Source organism: Pelophylax lessonae, assembly GCF_965119305.1.
Source record: "Pelophylax lessonae genome assembly, chromosome: 10".
In the NCBI taxonomy this organism is placed as follows: Eukaryota; Metazoa; Chordata; class Amphibia; order Anura; family Ranidae; genus Pelophylax; species Pelophylax lessonae.
The window spans coordinates 52,363,682-52,387,066 of NC_138777.1; positions in this window are offsets into that span (position 1 = coordinate 52,363,682).

Consider the following 23,385-nt stretch of genomic DNA (forward strand, 5'->3'; position numbering starts at 1 on the left):
CTTTAGGGATTATTTTCATACTCCATATTTTTATCATTTACCCAAAGTGCATAAGTGCACAACGAATCCCCCCGGTAGGCCTATTGTTGCTGCGATGGATAGCATCACAAGTGGCTTCTCGCAGTATATTGACATATTCTTACAGCCGATAGTTCAAGAGCTCCCCTCCTACATCAGGGATGGTATACATTTGCTAGAGCTCCTTACTCCGTATACATGGGAGCCGACATACTTGTGGGTCTCGTTAGATGTACAGTCTCTGTACACATCTATCCCACATGCAGTTGGCATGAGGGCCCTAGAGTTTTATCTCAGTCAGGATGATACCATTCACCCCAAACAGGCTGACTTCATATTGCAAGCCACTCTGTTTTGTCTTTCACACAATTACTTTTTGTTTAACGACGACTACTACCTACAGATCACGGGCACGGCGATGGGAGCCAATTTCGCTCCATCGTATGCCAATCTCACCATGGGACATTGGGAAACTCGATATGTGTTGAATAATAATCCCTACACTCCACATATAGTGTTTTTCGGACGATATATCGATGATATCGTCATCATCTGGGATGGAGAGGCCGCAGAGGTTGTGAACTTCGTTTCCCATTGTAACAACAACGACATGGGACTGAAGTTCACCTCTGTGATTGATCCTGACCATTTGGCTTTCCTTGATCTGGATCTACACCATGACAACCAGCTAATATTGGCCAAGAACTACATAAAACCAACTGCAGGCAATTCCCTGCTGCATTACCATAGTTGTCATCATCCCCGTTGGTTAGATAATATCCCGAAAAGCCAATTCTGTAGACTCAGACATAATTGCACCAAGACCTCGGACTACAAAGTGCAAGGCACGGCCCTTAAACAAAAATTTCTGGAAAAAGGGTACCCAGATACCATTGTTGAACAGGCGTTCATCCAATATATAGCGCCACAGACCGTTAAGCGTGTCAAGACTGGGTCTGATGTCACACAGATGAGATTCACAACTCAATTCCATAATCACCACCGACAAATGGAGCGAGTGGTAAAGAAACACTGGCCACTCCTGCTCCAAGATCCTCATCTAAAAGCAGTACTTCCGGACAAACCCCGTTTCTCATACAGAAAGGCCCCCAACATAAAAACAAAAATCGCACCTAGTAAACTCAAATCTAAAAAATATGCTTCTCCGTCCCTGACCTTTTTTAACGTCACTGGTATGTACCAGTGTCGTAAAATACAATGCTTAACATGCGAATATGTTAAGCATGGACAGAAGGACTTTGTGATTGGAGGCAACAGGTATGGAATTAATGAATTCCACACCTGTTCGTCTGAATTCGTGGTATATTGCCTGGTATGTCCGTGTGGCCTGCACTATGTTGGCAGGACCATACGGACTCTCAGAGCACGGTTTGGCCAGCACCGACGCTATATTCAGGAGGGTAAAGACCACCATAGCGTCCCCAGGCACTTCCTTCAACACCATAATAAATCCACTGAGGGATTATATGTCTGGGTAATTGAGGCAATTCCAAAAGGCACCTCTGAGGCCGAGAGGTTCAGGCGTCTGTGCAGTAGGGAAACTTACTGGATATACGCTCTGAATGTTCTAGCTCCCGGGGGACTGAACGAGGAGCTGGATATTAATACTATTTTGTGAGTCAGTGCATTGTTATTACTCTAATTTTTCCTTTTTCCTCCATCTCCCCCCCTCCTTTCCCCTTTTTTCTTTTTCTTTTCCTTTCCCTCCCCCCCCCCCCTTCCCTTTACTCTCCTTCCCTCCCTTCTTCTTTTTCCCCTTTTTTTCCCCCCCTCCCCTTTCTTCCCTTCCCTCCCTTCTCATTCCTTATCACCTTTTCCCTTCCTAGTCATTCCCTTTTGTAGGTACCATATGGGTACATACATGTATATATGTGTGCGTGTGTACACACATGCATACACGTGTGCATGTATTTTAAAGTATTTTTATAGTAATTTTATAGTTCTTAGAACTTTGTCTTTTGTTTTTTAGCTATCCGGCACATTTAGGTGCTTATATATTTTTATAATGTATTATGGATCATGGAAAATGAATTCCTTTTGGGAGTACATGATCCTCGGAGCCTACGGTTTTCCTTATTATAAGGTAAGCCGTTTTTCCTCTGTACCTGGGTACAGAGAGATATATGTGTATATATTATTATTTTATTTTCCCTCCTAGTTTTGTGGCATGTAAGTCATGTTTCAATATATCTATCGTTGAGGACTTTTCAATAGTTTTAATATTTTTAGTGTATATTGTTTGTCTAAAGCTGTTGTACATGAATAAGCCCCAGTACGAAATCCATTGTATTATTCATAAAGTATTGTGCGTACTCTCCAGAAGTGCTGGCGGTGTAGCTGGTCCTGCAGAGTATTGCGCCGCCCCTTGTATTGATTTCCATGTTAATTGATTGTAGACTGCTGTATTTAAACCTGGCACCAGGTGGCAGTCACTTACGCCTGAGGAAGGAGCCGAGTGCGCATGCTCCGAAACGCGTTGCGTCATTTCCGGGAGCCTGCGTTCCACTTGCGGCTTCCGGTGTAACCAAGTTCTTTGACCAGCTTCCTGTGACGTCACCTCCGGGCCGGTGGACGGCCGGATCGTGCGCTGGAGACGCTGCCATACGGACTGGAGCTTACCTATGTGTAAGTTATTATGTATATTGTGCAATAAACCTTTCTGGCTAACTACATTGGCGCCTGTCCTTTTTCTTCACTTCTGCCAGCGGATTCTTCGGAGTTTTCCTGTCAGTGCTGCCTTGTATCCAGCCATTTGGGACAGTCCCGAAATAAGAATCTGGAGCATCCCCCGCGCCCCTCCTACAGTGGTGGACTCCTTTCTTTCTTGCCTGGTAAGAAGCGCCCAACAAACTTTTTTTCTGTAGCAGACTTGTAGACTATAGCAAACCGGTAGACTGTAGCACACAGGGTACACTTTAGCAGACTGTTTAACTCTAGCAGACTGAGTGCACTGTAGCAGATCGGTAGACTGGTACAAACTGGGTACACTGTAGCAGACTGGTAGACTCTAGCCGACTGGGTACACTGTAGCAGGCTGGGTACACTGTAGCAGACTGGTAGACTGTATCCAACTGGATACACTGTAACAGATTGATAGACTTAAGCAGACTGGATACACTGCACCAGTCTAGGGGAGTTCAGGTGTGCTGATGGCTGTTAGACTCATTGCTCGAGCAGGGACAAGAAAGAGACTCTGAAATCATCTGATTGTACCATAAAGTTCAATTTTGATCTCAAATGATTTTGTTCCAGAAGTCTTTAGGCTTCTCTAGGTGCTGATCGACATAATGCAAGTGGGCTGTTTTGTGGTGCTGGTGCATCAAAAAAGACTAACATTTTACAAATTCCATCAAGGGTATGTAAACTTTTAGGGATAATTGTCTTTGTATATGCTGAGATTTTACATGCAGCCACATTTAAAGTAAAACTGATACTTCCCTGGTTCCTCAAACTGGGTATATGCAGGTATTACTTTCTATGAAAACTGGGGATTGTGACGGTGGCGGGTATCAGACCCCTGGCCTTCTCATCCACCTGGTGACCAAAGACCAAGCAATCTCACACCCTGCCGTCACTTGCGTAACAATGCCACTCTCAGCTGCACCCAGCACACAGATTGTCTAGCTTGCGGGACCACAATATAGATGCCAGCAGACTGAGAGCGATTGTCACCAGGTTAATTAAACGATTAACCCTTTCTCTGCCACCACCGCTACGTTTGAGCCCAGTCATTTTACAAATATAAATTATGACTTTAGAATAACCGTCTGTAACACACAGTAGCGCGCTTCAGGAGGCAGGTTCGTTTGGGTCAGTTTGCGTTTAAGAGCTTAGAGACAAAGTTAACACTTTTCAAAATAAGGTTTAATTATAAGAAAGGTTAAAATTGGTGTGAATAAAAATATTTACAGAAAAATGGGTTACAAAGAAATAGAGACACAATACAGCAATGGAGAAATATGAAGAGAAAGGATGAAAATACTTGCATTAAAACGGTCCTGGTATTACCTTAGTTTCGGAAGCTGAACATGTGATATTTGGTTCCCCTTGAGCGATGTTATGGCCTCGATGTTAGGATGAGAGCTCAGCTCTCTATCAGTTCCTGTCTTTTCTCTGAGTTCAAAAGGGGTGGTGACGGACACCCCTGACCAATTATAATCAGAGTGGCAAAAGGGCTGTCCTGTGGTTTATGACTATTTCAAATGTACTTTGTGGACAGAGTCATACCACTCTTAATATCTTGACGTATGTAAGGGTTATATTATTGAACCTGATATTTTAGAACTAAGCATGTTATTTGCTTTCAAACAATATCAAACATGAATATATTTTATCACAGAGGGGGTATCTTATCGACCGTTTCACTTTCCTGTACTACAGGGTGACCATGTGCGGTCTCGTCACGATCAGCGTGCCATGCGGCATTCAAATATCTACTTTTTGTTAATATGTTATGTTTGGGTAAACAGTTATGACGTGAGCATGAATTGTGAGATGTAACTTAACACTTTAGCTTTGGGAATTTACAAGGCAGCTTCACTGGACATCTGCTCTGACCCCCTGCTGTCCTCTGAGACACAACTCCTGCTTGGTCAATCTGCTTGTGTATAGTAAAGGTGTGAAAAATGTCAACTGTGCAGGAACCTGGCATTCAGTGACCCAGGGGGTCATTACAGTGCCAAAAGGCTGGTAAGAATGACCATTTCCAACACTGTCAACTAAACTCGCAACACAAGATGGATGCTTGCGACAGCGTTTGAACGAAATGGTGGCCTGACAAACTAGAGTGCCAACGCACGATACCATTACAGGGATGTTTCACAACCAGGGCTCCAAAAGTCTTCTGGCCTAGCTCTTTTTATGTGCAGAGAAATAGCCAAGACTTCCACATATGAGACACATAACAGATGGCCCTTCTATTGGCAGTAGAAGAGCGGCTCGGCCAGAAGAGTTCAAATATGGGCAACAGCTGTGTTGTGCCCAACAGGCCATACAGTGAAGATCTTGTAGGAATGGAGACAGGTTATTAGGAACTAGCTATAGATGTACAGAATCCAACAGATTCCTCCATCCACATTGCACAGCCCCGTGGGGCTACCGGCCCTGCCAGCCAACAAAATACCTGAACAGTGCCTATGTCAAATCAAAGGGGTATCAGGTGGGGGGCAGCCAAGTGGACCACCCACTGAGCAGATTTCAGCCTGTGTATGGCTGGATTAATGCTTGGGATGGGGGGGGGCATTTAAAGGATAACTGTACTAAAAATATCATTCTTCTTGTAATGGGATTGGACTGCATTACTGATCAAAAGAGAAGCTCAGAAGGGGAAAGGGCCTCTGGGTTAATTTCCTGACACCAGGAAAAAGCAGCTGAAAAAAAGTGCTTTTAGAAGCGTTTTGTATTGCTGTTAATGCACGTTTTAGCCACGTTTAACAGCGTTAGCGCTTTCTCTGCCCTCTTCTATTTTCCAAAATCAAATCCAACTACTACAGCTTAAAAACATCTGACGTGGCCTAAAGCTGTATGCAGCATTAAGCAACCCTTAGCGGCCTTTAGCAGCGTCAGGCGTATTTACAGCTTAACCACTTTAGCCCCGGAAGATTTGGCTGCTCAATGACCAGGCCACTTTTTTTCAACTTGGCACTGCGCAACTTTAACTGACATTTGCACGGTCATGCAATGCTGTACCCAAACAAAATTTACGTCCTTTTTTCCCACAAACAGAGCTTTCTTTTGATGGTATTTGATCACCTCTGCACTTTTTATTTTTTGCGATATTAATAACAAAAAGAGCAAAAATGTTGTTAAAAATTGACATTTTCTACTTTGACTGTTAAAAAATATCCAATATATTCAATTTTTGTCATATATTTAGGTCAAAATGTATTTAGCTACATGTCTTTGACAAAAAAATTCTCAAAAAGCGTATTTTTATCCACACTAAGACCAGAAGATTTTACCCCCCTTCCTGACCAAGCCATATTTTGCGATTCGGCACTGCGTTAATTTAATGGACAATTGCGTGGTCGTGCAACACTGTACCCAAATGAAATTTACGTCCTTTTTTCCCCCACAAATAGAGCTTTCTTTTGGTGGTGTTTGATCACCTGTGCGATTTTTAATTTCTGAAAAAAAGAGCGACAATTTTGAAAAAAAAACAATATTTTTCACATTCTGATATATAAAACATTCCCAAAAAAAATGTATAAATCAAAATTTTTTAACATTTTAGGCCAATTTGTTTTCTGCTACATATTTTTGGTAAAAAAAAATTGCAATAAGCGTATTTCGATTGGTTTGCGCAAAAGTTATCGCGTTTACTAACTACGGGAAAGATTTGTCATTTTTATTGTTTTTTTTTTAGTAATAGCGTCGATCTTTGATTTTTTTGTAGGACTGCGACGTTACAGCGGACAGATTGGACCCCTAACTGACATTTTTGACACTTTTGGGGGGACCAGTGACATTACTACAGTAATCAGTGCTAAAAATATGCACTGTTACTGTAATAATGACACTGGCGGGGAAGGGGTTAATACTGTTGGCGATCAAGGGGTTAAATGTATGCCTCATGCTGACTGACATGCCGCCGAGACAGCTAGGAGTCCAGCGACGTACTGTAGGTCTACGTTGCTGGACCCAGGGCTGCCACTGTGCCGCAGTAGCAGCACAGTGAGCAGTCCTAAAGTGGTTAACTCTGCTGCTCCAGAACGCGCTGGCCCTGGGTTTTTTTTACAGCTTAAAAACACCTATGCCACTTATAGCTCCTAAAAGCCTGTGTGTGCATGAGGCCATAGAATAACATTGAGGGGCGTTTTGAAGCTGCAAAAAAAAAAAAAAACGCCTGACGTTCCTAAAAGCAGCTGTAAAAAGGCTCTGTGTGCATGAGGCCAAATTCACCCACATGCTTCTACAACATAAATCAATTTGTGCTGCATTCCACCATGCTCAAAATAAACACTCTGCACTTACCAGACCTATTTGACCTCTTGCGTGAACAAGAAAGTGATCAAAAAGCGCTGGTGTATATAATCATCACTGAACCAGGGATGAAAGGAAGCCAGAACCACCATGCAGCCTAGAAGGATGGCCCGAAATGGATATCTACAATAGGGCACCAACCGGTCTCAATTTACCACATTCATGGCAGCAACATTAAAAGGAAAGGTGAAGCCTCCCACTTCCGGTTTGGTGGATCGCATCCTGGGGAGCCAGTGGCACTTCCTGGTTACTATACTGTAAATGTGATATTAATTTACTGTGTAAGTGCCATATTAACTACTTTTTTAATTTAATATACTGTAATGGCTTCACACTATGGAAGGCTTCTCCATTCCTTTTAACGGTGCTTCTACGAATGGCCAGAGGTTTTAAGGTGGTAAATTGGGACGCTATTAGAGATATCCATTTTCGGGCCATCCTTCTAAACTCCATGGTGGTTCTGGCTTCCTTCCATTCCCGTTCAGTGATGATTATATCCACAATTGCAGTTTGACTTTCCTTTTCATGCAAGAGGACAAATTGGTCTGTTGAGTGGGGAGTGTTTATTTTGAGTACGGTGGAACAGAGCAAATAATGGTGTATGTTATAGAAGCACGTGGGTGAATTAAGGACATGGCAAACCAATAAAATTTTTCTGATTTCAGACATTTTATTGGACATTGTTCACTGCATACTGAGTTGTATTCATATTTGTGGTACCATTGGTGTTTGACACAGCAGCTGTACACTCATATATATTGTTATCATTTGCTATTGGTGTGGATGTTTGTATTCTTTGTTTAGCTTCAGCTTGTTCAAATAAGCTTAGATGAAAAAAACCTGGAAGCTGATTGGTTTCTATGCAGAGCTGCACCAGATTTTGCACACTCTAGTTTAAGTAAATCAACCCTACTACGTTTCAAAACAATGAAAATTAAAAAAAAAAAAAAAGGAACCCCCGGGCAAAAGGCTGTTTCTTCTTCTGTATTTCCATGCTAAATTTTTTAATGACTAGAGCATTCCTTTAACTAAAGCAGGAATAAAACAAAAATTAAGTGCAAAAAAAAAAAAAATCTAAAAGTCACAGATAAAAATAAATAAATGTGCTGACCTAGAAAATAGAATTTAAAATAATGTGTTTTTTTTTTTTTTTTATCTTGCAGGAATGAAGCAGTCAGTCTGCGGATATGAATGTTAGAGATAAAATTCATTTTATGTTTATTTTAAACCGCAAGCAGCTGAAGCTACAGAATGGAACAGATGATGTGAGGAATTGAAAAAAAAAAAAACAGAAACCAACACAAACATACATGGCTATGACATAAAACTAAATCCCTGGCCCAACTTGCTGTGTTTGCTTAGAAAATACTAGGACAGGACCAGTTGACATTTCATCAATGGTGGAAAAATATATCAATTCTAAGAAAGAAGCAGGAGGAAAACTGGAGGCTTGAATGAGGTCAGCATCGTTCCATTAGCATGTGGTTTAAAAGAGATTTCCACCTAAAACACAAACCCACAATTTCCTAGTGCTTTTTTTTTTATATATATTGGGAAATGAAGTTCAAATTAAAGAGTTCATTTGCAGCAACACCTGTTGGTGAAATCTGGTATAACTGCATGCCTATAGGTGTACTGCAAGAATGCAAGTGTAGAATTCTCTGAAAAAAGGAGGCCTCTCTGTTTGTCCCTGCAGGATTCCAAATTAGATTAAGCAAACCTGTGCTTTATCAAAAAAAAAAAAAAAAAAAAAAATTAATTATTGTTAAATAAACTACAATCCAAAGAGATCCTCTAGGGCAGTGCTTTTCAAACTGTGACCCAGAGGAAAGATGTGGCCCTTTGCTAGCCTTATCCAGTCCTTGTGATACTATTCCTCTCACTGATAGCAAAGAATAGGGAGTTATTCCTCCCACTGATATCAATAATGGGGCACTATTCCTCCCGCTGATACCAAAAATGAAGTACTATTCCTCCCACTGACACACATGATGGGGCACCATTCCTCCCACTGATACCAGTGATGGGGCACAATTCCTCTCACTGATACCAGTGACAGGGTACTAATCCTCCTACTAATACTAGTGATGGGGCACTTTTCCGCCCACTAATACCAACAATGGGGCACTATTTCTCCCAATGACAGGACGCTACTCCTTCCACTGATACCAACAATGGGGGACTATTCCTCCAACTGATACAAATGATAAGGCACTATTTCTCCACTTAATACCAATGATGGGGCACTATTCCTCCCACTAACACCAATATTGGGCCACTATTCCCCCCACTAAAGGCAATGATGTGCCACTATTCCTCCCATTAATCCCAGTGATGGGGCACCATTCCTCCTCCTACTTACCACAGGCACTATGTAATTTTTTATTGCCACTGACCACTAAACCTGACACATTGTCTACTCCCACAGAATACAGGACATTTTCTATCCCCACAGGCCACAGTCTGCCACTCCTAAAGTCTAAAGAGCAGTAGACTGGCCCTTTATTTAGAAAATTTGGAGACCCCTGCTCTAGGGTTTGGAAGCTGCCAGAACCAAACCAATGTCAACATCAATGACACTACAAAAAAAAAGTATTTTTCTAGGTCCAAAATTAGTGATAAACTTTCTAATAGTAAAGGAGCCTTCCACACAAAAACAAATACTATCAATCCAAAGAAAATATGCATACTTATTCTACCTCTCACCCCTTGTGTAACAATGTTTTGGCCCTTCACACCAATATTTAGAGCCTAAAGAGTGAAACTAGTTCCCAATCATCATCTATAACTAGAACAGCTCCCGATTGTTAAAAAGTACTCAAAATAATTATTTCTTATTGGAAAAAATATACATTTACTTGAAGGAGAAACAAAATAAACAGACATGGTTAAAAACAATCAGCTGCCTTTCCGCCACCCAATTGGCTAAGTATGATTAGTATAAATATATACCCTTATAGGTATATCAGATATATTCCAAACCGTAGTATAGGTGAGGTGGCCACTGGATAACTACCCAAAATGTTTATTAGGATGAATCTGCAGTATGATCGTCAAGGGAAAATAAGACATATGTCAATTGAATTGTCATCATGTTATCCTGTTTGGTGTGCATCAGTACATGATGAATGCACATGCACTCACAACTTTCAACACCAAGTAGCTCCATTGATTTGAGTGGCAATTATCTTGTAGACTTGCTTCTGTAAACAATTGTATGGCATTCACGTATCCTCAGCTGTGTAATCCCAGAGTATGAGTAGGCTCCAGCACTTAAAAATATACTGTATATATATATATATATATATATATATATATATATATATATATATATATATATATATATATATATATCCTCAAGTGGGAATATAACTTGTATATCTTGGAATCCTTGGTAAAGTTGATAGGTACTAAGTTGCTTTTAAAGTTTTACGCAGGCTCCTTTTAGTACCAATAAGAAAACTTTCTGCATTTAGTTTTAAATTTCGATCTTAGTACAAGTAAAGTGGAAATCCAAAGTAAATGTACACCTTAATCAAGATTTAAAACAAACCTTGCCGCACATGAAAGGAAAACAACCTACCTGCTCAGAACTCAATCCTTGGCACTCCAGCTGTTGTAGAACTGCAAGTCCCATGAAGCACTGCAAGACTCTGACAGCCACAGGCATGCCTCCCCAAGGCAGAGGCAGGATGGAATTTGTAGTTTCAGCACAACTGGAGGGCCAAGGTTGCATACCTCTGATTTAAAGGTTCAAGAAACCTTTAGAGCTGGTTCACACTACCACTACCAGAAAGTCACCCCGTGACTTGAAGAGACTTGTTTAGAGACTTGGAAGAGACTTGGAAGAGACTTGGAAGAGACTTGGAAGAGACTTGGAAGAGACTTGTGCACTACTTTGAAGAGACAGGCGACTTTGTCTGTGGGGAATGCCTGGCTAATCTCTTTCTTCTTCCTGGAAAGTCTGATAACAAGTCGTGTCAATTAAGATAAGGAGGCAACTCCCATTGAAGTATATGGGACAGTCGGATCACAGGTCGCCTCAAAGTAGTACAGGACCCTTTTCTGACCCTTTTCGGAGCAACTTCAGTAGTGCCAATTAAGACGGCACTGATTGATTAACATTGCTTTTGTTATGTCAAGCTACCTGGGGCAACACAAGTTGCCTCACAGGTCGCGCTAGTGTGAATGGGCTCTTACAGGTGTTTTGAGTTAATTAGCTGATTAGAGTGTGACACCCAAGTCTACAATATTCAACTTTTTCACAATATTCTAATTTTCTGAGATACTAAATTTTGGGTTTTCACTAGCTAGTCATAATAATCAAAATTCAAAGAAAGAAATGTGTGGAATTTATCACTCTGTGTGTATTGAATCTATGTATTATAAGAGTTCTAGTTTTTGAATTTTGAATTTTGGATGATATTCAATTTTTTTGAGATGCACCTGTTATTTATATATATATATATATATATAGTATATAAAAGTCTGGACAAGTTAAGACTGAATATTAACATTCCTACAAAAGATTAGACAGAATCTTTTGCAGAAAAGTCTGCATATTTTGCACAGCCTGTAAGCAATTCTGTGTTAATCTGCCCCAAAGAATACTGGTTTGTGTTGAGAAGTGGGGTGCAGATCTCAAAGAAAAAGATTTGCTGTCTCGGAAAATTGGCAAAGGCCCAGCCGCAGAAGCAACAGTCTTTTGTATTAAGAAACGGCTAAATCATAAATAAAATTTTTTTGTCCCAGAAATGGAGCTCTATAAGTACGGAGCTCTTTGAGCCTTAAAATAATTCTCCCTATGGATAGAGCAGTAGAAAATCTTTGTTTGCTGCGGCACGTTTCTCTTAAAGATTTCCTATGTTTTTTCCTCCTATCGAGACATATAAGAATAGTGACACTCAGGTTTAGGAAGCAGGATGGGAGACAGCTGAAGCCTGAGCAGAATGAGAATTCCCACAAGGCAAGTGCCAAGCAGCGACCCTTGTCTGGGGATAATTTCACGTCTGACCTGCCATCTTAGGTTACCATACAGACTTTAATTTGAGAGCTGGTTGCATCTTGAAATATGTTCTTATCATCAACTGCATTCATTTTCTCCCAAATGAATGGCTGAGCAATGGTACAGATTGTAGCCCAGTCACTTAAAGAAAGTACATAGTTCTTCCATGCTTTTTTTTTAGATTAATATAATAATAGTATCGGTCTGTTAAAGTTTTATATATATTTTGATTTTTTTATGTATATATATATATATATATTATTTATATGAGCAAAAAAGGGATGAGTCACACTTGTGAACTTGTAAGTCCTAAATATCCAAATGCATAATCACATTTCCTACCAATAATACACATTAACAAATGAGGATACGATATCCCAAATGATGCAAAAAATTCTTTACTTCAAGGAGCCATATACGTAACAATGCAAAAACAAAGCAACTGTACAGTTTTAAGCAATCATGCTCTTTCTCAAGCCATGTGTAAGTTTCAGTGAGTATGAACCATTCTAAATAGACACACAAAGCACAGCTTAATAGGTGTATCCCATTTCATCAATTATTCAAACAGTGTACTAGTATTACCAAAAACAAAAAAGGAAGGGGGGAAAAAAAGGGAGAAAAGATAAAACACACCACAATCAAAAAGCAAAACCACACATATCAAAGAATAGCATTAAGAAGAATACCCAAATAAATTACCATCATCCAGCTGAAGAGGATAAGTTAAACATTTTCTTCACACCTAGAACAATAAAAATGTAAATACTAAAATACATAAATACATCCCAGTTGATTACAAAAATGAATGAAGATCGTAATAAATACATACCAGTTGATTAAAAAAATAAATAAAGAGCATAATTCCAATTTAAACCATATGGTTTGAGAGTATTTAATTCATTAATCCACCAAACTTCTTTTTTTTTTTTTTTTTAAATCCTATCACCACCTCTCCTGTCTCTAGGAATCCCCTCCAAAGCAGTGAATCTCAGCTCAGTATCCTTATGATCATGTTCCAAAAAATACTAAGGGACTGGTAAACCAGGTTGCCTGCTCTGAATCAAGGAGCGATGCTGGGGCAAGCTTCGTCCTTCATTTTCTGTGTTGTTTCACCAACATACAAAACATTGCAGGGGCATAAAAACACGTAAATGACACAAGATGACTAGCATGTATAATGCCCATGTATTTTATACCTTTGGCTGATAGTAGGATGCACAAAAAAAATTGAAAATTGAAAATTGAAATTATATACAGTATGTACAGTATATAGTGGCAGACATATTTACTCATTACATGCTCAGAGTCCTGATTTGCAGTGCTGCACAATGGTTGTGCTTTACTGCTCCTTGTCACAATGAATATGTGAGTCCACTGACTCATTGAAAATAATGCACTCCCTGTGTAGAGGACCTCTTGTCTCAACAGCACTGGGGTAACTGGTTTGAATCCAAACCATGGCACTACGTGCACAGAGTTTGTAGGTTTGACCCGTGTCTGCGCTGGTTTCTTCCCCGGGTACTCATCAGAACGTTCATTTGCCCGCCCAGATTCACTAATATCTGCTGAAAACTCACCAAAATTAAAAATGGGTTTACTTGCACCCTGCTATGTTGTGCTATTGAGTGCTATAAGACTACAAAACGTACAAAGCGGATCGCTCACATCTTTACACACTCTCTAAACATGTATCAATGTGCAAAATTATATTCAAAAGTGGTGCCTCGCTCCTAAATGCTAATGTGCTAGTATCCCTTTAAATCTGTTTGCATAGTAATTTTCATAATCAGCATATCAAACCATATATAACATTAACAAAACTAAACAAACAATGCATTAGTCCATAAAGTATCCTTTGGTATGAATTTGCTTGCATATGCTCAATCTTTCATAACAAATAGGCTTGTGTTCACATATCCAAAGGGCTGCTTCTTTAATTAGTGTTTACCACTATGTGCTCCAATCATCCACATACTTAAGTGATAATGCCTTCATCCGATGTGCCCTCACCTGGGGGATAAGACCATCCAATGGTCTATATGTGCTTTTGTCCCTCTCTGGGGATCTGTTTTATTTTGTTTCACTCCTTTGGTGGCTATCTTGAGTTTAGAATCTCCCTTCTGTTACACTCAGGGCTGGTACAAGGCCAGGGCCAAGCGGGCACCTGCTCCTGGCGCTGTGTTGAGGGAGGCTGCACTCCTTGTGCCGCTCCTTACTGACAGGAGTGATCGCACTTTCACTTCTGTCACAAGGTGCAGCTGCAGACACTTTCTGGAGAGAGGATTAGGCTTTCTCCTCGCTCTAGCCAGAAGGGGGCGATAGACAGCCAGCAGACTGCCCTTCCTTTCTCCCCTTATCACATAACTGGAGAGAGGAAGGAAAAGATACCTGCATTCCAGGAGAGCTGTGAGTACACGTGGGGTGACAACTTATGTAACGGGGACTCTGATTGGGACAGCTGATGTAAAGGGGTATACTGATGGGGACAGCTGATGAAAACAGGGACACCTGATGTAAAGGGGAACACTGATGGGGACACCTTATGTAAATGAGGGTGCTGATTGGGACATGTGTTGTAACATAGGGAACTCTGGTTGGGACACCTGCTGTAAAGGGGGACTCTGATTGGGACACCTGTTGTAGAGGGAGAATCTGATGGGGACACCTGATGTATAAGGGGACTCTTGTGCATTGCAGGAATTTGTGCAAAATTCCTGCAATACACAAATGCACACAGTTCTTTTACAGTTGTGCATTGGCGATGTTAATTCTCAATTGCACAACACACATCTTGCTTTTGCCACTCATTCACCTGCAACAAAAGGCATGAGAAAAAAGTAAATTGCTTTTTAGCGCAGTGTGATTTTTAAAAAGGTTCTTTTGTGCAGCCTTCACGCGTAGGGCAGCCTATTGAAATGAACCAAAGAATAAAAAAATCAAAAACAAACCACATGGTCAATAATATACAAAAAGGGTGCAGCCGTGTACAGGACCCCGGTGGTTTTGTACTGTCTTGGCATTTCATGGCCTATGAAACTGTGATAGGTAGTGAGGAGTGAAATTAACCTGATTAGAGCCAGAGGCTCTAATAGGCTTCAAAAAAGGGTGGGCCCGGGGCGCAGAGCACTGCACCCTGAGCCCATACAATTGTGTGACAATGGCGAATGAATATTTGCTATTGCCACACTGATTCTCCTGCCGGCCAATCAGGAAGCGGGTCCTGAGACCTGTTTTTTGGCCGAAAGGAGAAGGCATCCTATTGGCCAAGAAGGAGGGAGGAGACGGCCGCCGAGAGGGAACATGGAGACTGAGGGGGAAGCCGCCACTGCCTGTTAGTCCCGTGAAGCAAGGTAAGTAAACTGGCACAGAGGGATATGGTGGTGCGTGCTGAAGTTATTGGGGGGGGGTCCGTGTGCCGCCCCCCCCAAGACTGATGGCGCACCAGCTGTACTCCAAGAACAGGTATACCACCATTCCAGCACGCATTGTTTATCGCTTTTCACCCTACCCTAAGGTTATCAGCTGGTCACATAAATTTAGAAATTGCAGGGGTCGTTATGAGGCTTATGCTATTTAGTGCTGCCTACAGTTTTCCACTTTTTACTGGCACATGTTTACTGAAGCCATGAAAATATAATTAGTTGTTTTGGGTTCTGACACATATCACTTTTCCCCTTTTATATTAAACATCTAAAAGCTGTTCCAGACACAGCGCTTTAACCTTCCTTCCTCTCGGCTGTCAATCAATCGATTCAGCGCAAAGTGCCAAATTACTGCTAACAACACAGTTATATAAACGGCTCCGAGACGCATTTTGTTGCTCAATGGATCAGGAACAAGCTTATAATCTTTAAATTGATATTGCTATTTTTCCAGTACTCAAATTGCTGTTTAAATTGCAGTCAGATATCCTGTTTACAAAGTAAACGAAAAAAAGATGCTTATCATTTCCTGCAAAATTCCACCCAGACTACACAATGTTTTTTCTGCAGAGATTTAGCAAAATATTTCAGCGGATGCAGTCATCTCTATACAGAGAGTTTGAGGGGTTGGGGTGCTCATCCCAAAATCCATTGCACTGATCATTGTTATGGTTGCACTTTGAATTAAATGCATATCTTTAAAATAAAGATTTTATACAAATAATAAAATATACAACATCAGTTAAAAGTCAAATGAAAAATAGGATAAAACTGACTGCAAGCTATTAGGGCTTATTTTCACTGACGATTGGAGGACTGTAAAAACAGGCAGTTGACCTGCATGTTTACCTCCATACAACCATTATCTCTTTAAAGTTTACTTGTAAGTAAAAAATACAACATGTAATTATTGCACATATTTTTTCAAGTAAAAAAAATGTGCATTTATTATTTTTTTTTTACACAGGAGCCTTTAAAGTATTGCACCCGCAATCAGTGGATCACAGGTGCAATGTCAGGCTCCTGCACACTCTCCCTCCAGCTTTCTGCCAATACCTCCGTAGGGGTTTTTAGTTAGAAAGCTGGAGGAAGTGTCAATGGACTATGAGTGTGTTTGTCCATTAAGAACTACAAGCCATCTGCCATGATGGAAAACAGGACTTGTAGTTTATTCACTTACAGATTGATATGAATGAATAACATGGCTGTGCGGGCAGAGTGGCTGCAGGGGAAAGGAACCCCCACCCACTGTCATAAGGGGGTGCTCAGCGTGTCAGGGTGTTCAGTCCTTAGCAACCTGTCACATGTTACACCCTAAATACTAATGTAACAATGTAACATATAACATGTTTTTAAGCTGCAAAGGCAGCAAGATGGGGGTCTACATATTTCATGGCCATGGCAAAAGTTATTCTCCTTGTCGCAAAGGTCGGCAGTACCGCCACTAAACACAAACCATTCAAGTGGATGGAGCTACAATGCAACTGTCCTGCATGGTGTGGCACCATTTGTGGGGAAGAGGCCAAATATCACCTCCTCATCTGTCAAACGCCTCTGAAAAGTGATCCACTTCAGAACAATTTTCAGAGGGGCGACGCTGCCACATGTATAAATCTAGTGGTAATCAGTTAAAGGAGTGCCCAAAACTTAGCAATAAGAACCCCACTTAGATCAAAAGATTGTCGTTTGTATTGGTAGCAGCAGTGTTAATTTCGTCGACTAAAACCGACTAAAACGATTTCGTCGACTAAGACAATTCAGATGACTAAAATACGACTAAAACTAAAATGGCATTTTAGTCTTAAGACTAAAATACGACTAAAACTAAAATGGCATTTTAGTCAAAAGACTATAACTAAAACTAAATCGAAATTTGCTGCCAAAAATGAACACTGGTGCATGCTCAAAGCATAAGTAATAACATATTAGATTTTTCACTCCAGGACCAGCAGTAGTATATATAATGAGTTTGTAAATTGTAGAGAAATGCTTAAATAATGCATTACAAATTACAATTGAACTAAGCCCATTCCATTATAGATGACTAAAATTAGTTTTAGTCGACTAAAATGTAGGGCGTTTTAGTCGACTAAAATATACTGGAGTTTTAGTCGACTAAATACGACTAAAACTAAAACACTTGCAGAAGACTAAAATAGGACTAAAACTAAAATGCCATTTTAGTCCTAAGACTAAGACTAAAACTAAATTGAAATTTGCTGCCAAAATTAACACTAGGTAGCAGAACATGTTAAAACCAATGCCTTTTGGGGGAACAGAGACTGCCCCTTCTTTAGGGCATAAATGTTGCCGTTCGGATCTGCAACTCACCTGTCAGATCCAAACCCCACCCACCATTTGTATTTAATTTTCACTGGTGCCAGTGATCATTGTTAAGTTGTCTGTTGCAGATCCGAACGGTAACATTTATGCCCAGAAGAAGGGGGAGTCTCTGTTCTCCCCTAAACACGTTGGCTTTAACATGTTCTGCTACCAATAAAACAACGATCTTTTGATCTAAGTGGGATTCTTATTGCTGATTTTGGGCTCTCCTTTAATCGACTACCACTAGAAACTTTAGAAACGACCACTAGGCCGTATCTTAAGGTAGCAGCCCAGACCCCTTAACAATGGTCCACTGGCTTTTTTCATCCAGTCAGGCCCGATTGATTGGGAGTTAATTTCACCAAGTGGCCCTTTCTCACCAACCACCCACCGATCCTCTATCGAGCAGGTAAGTCCAGCGCAGCCATCAACTTTTCAAAAAACGACATGTATAAATCTAGCCTCATAGTTGCCCTTTAAAGTGTATCTAATGCCAAACTTTTTTTAGTTTTGGATAGAGTGAAGAAGGGTTAGAACTACTTTAGTGTTTACTGCTAAAAATGTATTAAAGCAGGACTTCACCCTAAAGTTGAAGTCCTGTTTTATGTACTTTGTGGAGTAGGTTCCAAGCTTTGATAGGTACCCACTCCCACTTCCACTCGGATCACCTAGGAAGTTTACCTCCCCTTTGCCCACAGGGACCATTCACAAAGTGAGTGACTCGAGGAGCTGCTTGGTATTGGGTTCTCTGTTCTGTTCCTTGACTCCAAGAAAAAACTCAGCCCCTCTGGCAGACCTGGTTGAAGAAAGTTACTGCAAGCACTTATAAGAACATGAGTATAGATACCTTTTAAGATAGATACATATATATATATATATATATATATATATATATATATATATATATATATATATATATACCTCGTCAACAGTCAATGCAAAGAATTAGAGGAAAACAACAGAATGGGAGAAAGACTAGAGAGCTTTTCACAAAAATTGGAGATATTAGTGCAAAGGTGGGACAAAAATGGCAAGGACCTGACAGAAGCAGAAGAGATAAAGAAAGGCGGCAATAATACACAGAAGAACTATACAAAAAAGATCTAAATGCCCTATACACTGTAACCACAATGATGTAGTCACTGACCTCGAACCGGATATCCTGAAGAGTAAAGTCAAGGGGGCCTTAGAAAGAATTGCTAATAGCAAAAGTAATGGAAGGGATGGTATTAAAGGGCGTTATTAAAAATGCTAAAAGACGATTCTGTAAAAGTGCACAATATGCCAACAAATTTGTAAAACTCAACCATGTCCACAGGACTGGAAGAGGTACATTTACATTCCGATACCAAAGGAGGGCAGCGCCAAAGAATCTTCAAACTACCGTACGATCGCACTCATCTCACATGCTAGCAAGGTTGTGCTGAAAATTCTACAAGCTAGGCTTCGGCAGCATGTGAATCGGGAGCTACCACAAGTACAAACTGGTTTTCGAAGAGGCAGATCAAATGGCCAACATTCGCTGGATCACAGAGAAAGCAAGGGAGTGCCATAAGAAAGTCTACTTCAGCTTTTTTTGACTACAATAAAGCCTTCAATTATGTGGGTCGCAACAATATGTGGCAAATACTGAAAGAAATGGGTATACCAGACCACCTCACCTGTTAAAAAACCTGTATGCAAGTCAAGAAGCAACAGTTAGAATAGGACATGGAACAACTGACTGGTTCAAAATTGAGAAAGGATTGTGCAAAGGATGTATATTGTCACCCTACTTGCAGAGTACATAATGCAAAATGCCAGGATTGATGAATCACAAGCTGGAATTAAGTTTACAGGGAGAAATATCAACAACCTGAGATATGCAGAGGATACCACACTAATGGCAGAAAGTGAAGAAAAACTAGAGTCTCTCAATGAAGGTGAAAGAGAAGAGCACAAAAGCTGGCCTGAAATTGAACATTAAGAAAACTAAGATCATGTCAATTGGTCCCATCACTCCTTGGCAAATAGAAGGAGAAGAAATGCAAACATTTGGTTTTATCTTCCTAGGCTCCAAGATCACAGCAGATGGTGACTGTAGCCATGCAATTAAGAGATGCTTGCTTCTTGGGAGGAAAGCAATGGCAAACCTAGACAACATTATAAAAAGCAGAGACATCACCCTACCAACAAAGTGCTGTATGGTCAAAGTTATGGTATATCCAGTAGTAACCTATGGCTGTGAAAGTTGGACCATAAGGAAGGCTGAACGCCAAAGAATTTATGCTTTTGAACTATGGTGTTGGAGAAGACTCTTAAAAGTCCCTTTGACAGCAAGAAGATCAAACCAGTCAACCTTAAGTAAATCAACCCTGAATATTCACTGAAAGGACAGATCATGAATCTGAAACTCGAATACTTTGGCCACCTAATGCGAAGAGAGGACTCAATGGAAAAGACCCTGATACTGGGAAACCTGGAAGGAAACAGGAGAAGAGGATGACAGAAAACAAGATGGATAGCAAGCTCCGGGAGGCAGGGGAGGACAAAAAAGCCTGACACGCTATGGTTCATGAGGTCGCGAAGAGTTGGACACGGCTAAACCACTAAACAACAACATAGATACCTTTACCTTGTTGTTCGGTTTATGTAATATATTCTCTCTCTACATATACTGTATGTCTGTATGTATATATATATATATATACAGTATCTCACAAAAGTGAGTACACCCCTCACATTTTTGTAAATATTTTATGATATCTTTGCATGTGAGAACACTGAAGAAATGACACTTTGCTACAATGTAAAGTGGTTACTGTACAGCTTGTAAAACCGTGTAAAATTGCTGTCCCCTCAAATCAACTCAACACACAGCCATTAATGTCTAAACTGCTGGCAACAAAAGTGAGTACACCCTTAAAGGGAAAATGTCCAAATTGGGCCCAATTAGCCATTTTCCCTCCCCGGTGTCATGTGAATCGTTAGTGTCACAAGGTCTCAGGTGTGAATGGGGAGCAGGTGTGTTAAATTTGGTGTTATCACTCTCATACTGGTATAGTAGTAAATTAACTCAATGTATTTGTACAGGTTAGAATAAAAGGTGATTTGAGCATAAATCAACACACAAAATGTAGGTGCAGACACAGTCCACTAGACAGTATAATTTCTATGCCAAGATAACGTAGAAGAGATAAGAAAAAGGAAGTAATGCTCCTGCGCTTGAGAGTTGCTAGTAGTTGGTTACGTGGAGGAATAGGTGTTTCTAATTCCCCTTGTCTAGCTGCTGTTTTGGCTGTGCTGCCACTCTGAACAGGCCAGGGAACCCAGATGAACTCTAAAACATGATAGGGCAGGTGCACCAGCGTAGTGCGTTAGAGTCTAGAGCTCTGAGGAAGAGGGGTCACCCTCGAAACACGTCAGCTGTATTTGGAGAACTACATCCCACTACTGCTTCCAAAGAGTAGAACATGCTGCATAGACTTTTGGTGGACTGTTTTATACATATATATATGCATCACCGTGTGTGTGTATATATATATATATATTTTTTTTTTTTTTATCACGCTTGAACAAGGCCATTGTGAGTATGATACACACAGATTTTTTTTAATAAAAATATTTGCAAAGGTAATGTGCTAGGCTGGTGCACCCTCTGTACTTTTATCATCTTTTAACATAGAAGAGATGTCAGAGAATAGTTCACAGGAGAACAGGCACATCTGCTAATAATAATCAGTAAGTTCACAGATTAATAACACTCAGACATTTGCCTGGTCAAATGCGCATGCGTGTGCAGCCGTGAACAGTGGCGAATATTGATGTGCAATCATGAGTGCAGGCGTGACAGATCTTGGCGCCCAGTGCCCTATTTAAAGCCAGCAGGCTGAGCCACAAGTTGCTGGATGATCTTCAGCTTCCCAGTGTGTTCCTGTCTCTGCTATTATTGGATTCCCTGTTACCGACCTGGTTTGCCTTTGACCTGTCTTGTCTCCATTCCTGGCTTTGACCCTCGGTTTGCTACATTGACTCTGCTTCTGCCTTCTGATCCATGTATGACCTCTGGCTTGCTCTTCTTACTCTGCTGCTGCCTTTTTCCCAGTGTATGACCCCAGCTTACTCCTTGAGCACAGCACTACCTGTTACCACCTTTAGGGGTGCTCTGCACTCAGCCGCAAGGGAAGCCCTCTCAGCCCGTTTGTACCAATAGACTGGGATTTACTCATAAATTAGCAAAGTCGGCAATAAACAGTGCATATAAGCATTAACTGCAATGTGAATAATAATACTTTTACTAATATAAAGTTACCTCTTAGCATAAGCAAAAAGGTGACGATCTCTGTGTAGCAGCTGTAAAGGGACAGTCTTTAATCCTAATTCTTCAACCAGCTAGTGTTGGGACCGTGATGTACTGTAGGTACAGTGTTGCATGACAATTGTCATTCAAAGTGTGACAGCGCTGAAATCTGAAAATTGTCATGGGCAGAAAGGGGCAGAAAGTGCCCTATATTGCAGTGGTTAGAAAGATAGGAAGCTCCTACATAGGGACTAAATACAACAGTTGTTCCAAGCTGGATTACTTGACAGGCCTGGAAGAGAAAAACAAAAGTAAACTTTTACACACATTTCCCAAAAAGTGCATATGCACCACTGTGTCCCCAATATAATAAAACGTTTACATTTACATAGTATTTACATAGTAAGTCTGTTTAAAAAAACAACAACACACACATAGAAAACCTCCATATACACTATCCAATACCCACAGTTGATCCAGAGTGTGACATATCCAACCAGGACATGGGGCTTTTGGAGGGCACTGCAGGCTAGCCTCTTGCCTACTGACTATGGGCCCTGGCATTTGAGGGGACTCTATTCTCAGGTGCATGCCTGAGGGATCTTGGGAGTAGTTTTACTTTTGATTCAAGTCTCAGGCTCTGAGAACTGGAGGACCTGTTTTAACCTCCTCCTAGACTCATAGACTCTAAGCAGAAGATAATCAGCTCAAAACAACATGATGCTGAGGTCTCCTGCTGTTATATGTATTCTGTCTATTAATGTGTTATGTGTTTACTGTTAAGTCTATTTTACCCATTGGTAATTGAGTCACCTACTTTTTCTGTCTGTTTCCTCATGCTCCTGATGTGATTAGCCTGGTGTCTCATTACATAACCATTATTGGATGTTTACCTCAATGTGTAACATTTGTTTTTAATGTTAATGTGGTGACTGCCCCTATTTATGAAGTGCACAGTATAAAAACTTGTATGTCTGTTCAATAAAGTGATTCCTTTGGTTTTTCCTCAACATTTTGTCTGTGTACGATGCTTGGGGTAAAGAGTTGGTATTAGTTAATGGTCTGCTGGAAGGGTTTGGAGGGCGTTTGGCGGAGGCACCCAGGTGGGGTGCCAGGCCGCCCGTCACATTTGGGGGCAGTCATGGGATCTGCTTCTTCCCTATGGGCAGTCCAAACCACCACTGGGACCCAGTGTCAGGTGATATCGGAGAAGTTTTCCAGGAGCCGGTATCCATGGAAGCGGAGTTCCAGTGGCAAATGCAAGAGAGGTTTGCCCAGTAGGGAGAGCCTGGTTCTGCCAGGAACGTGCTGGAATTAAAAGACGCGATCCT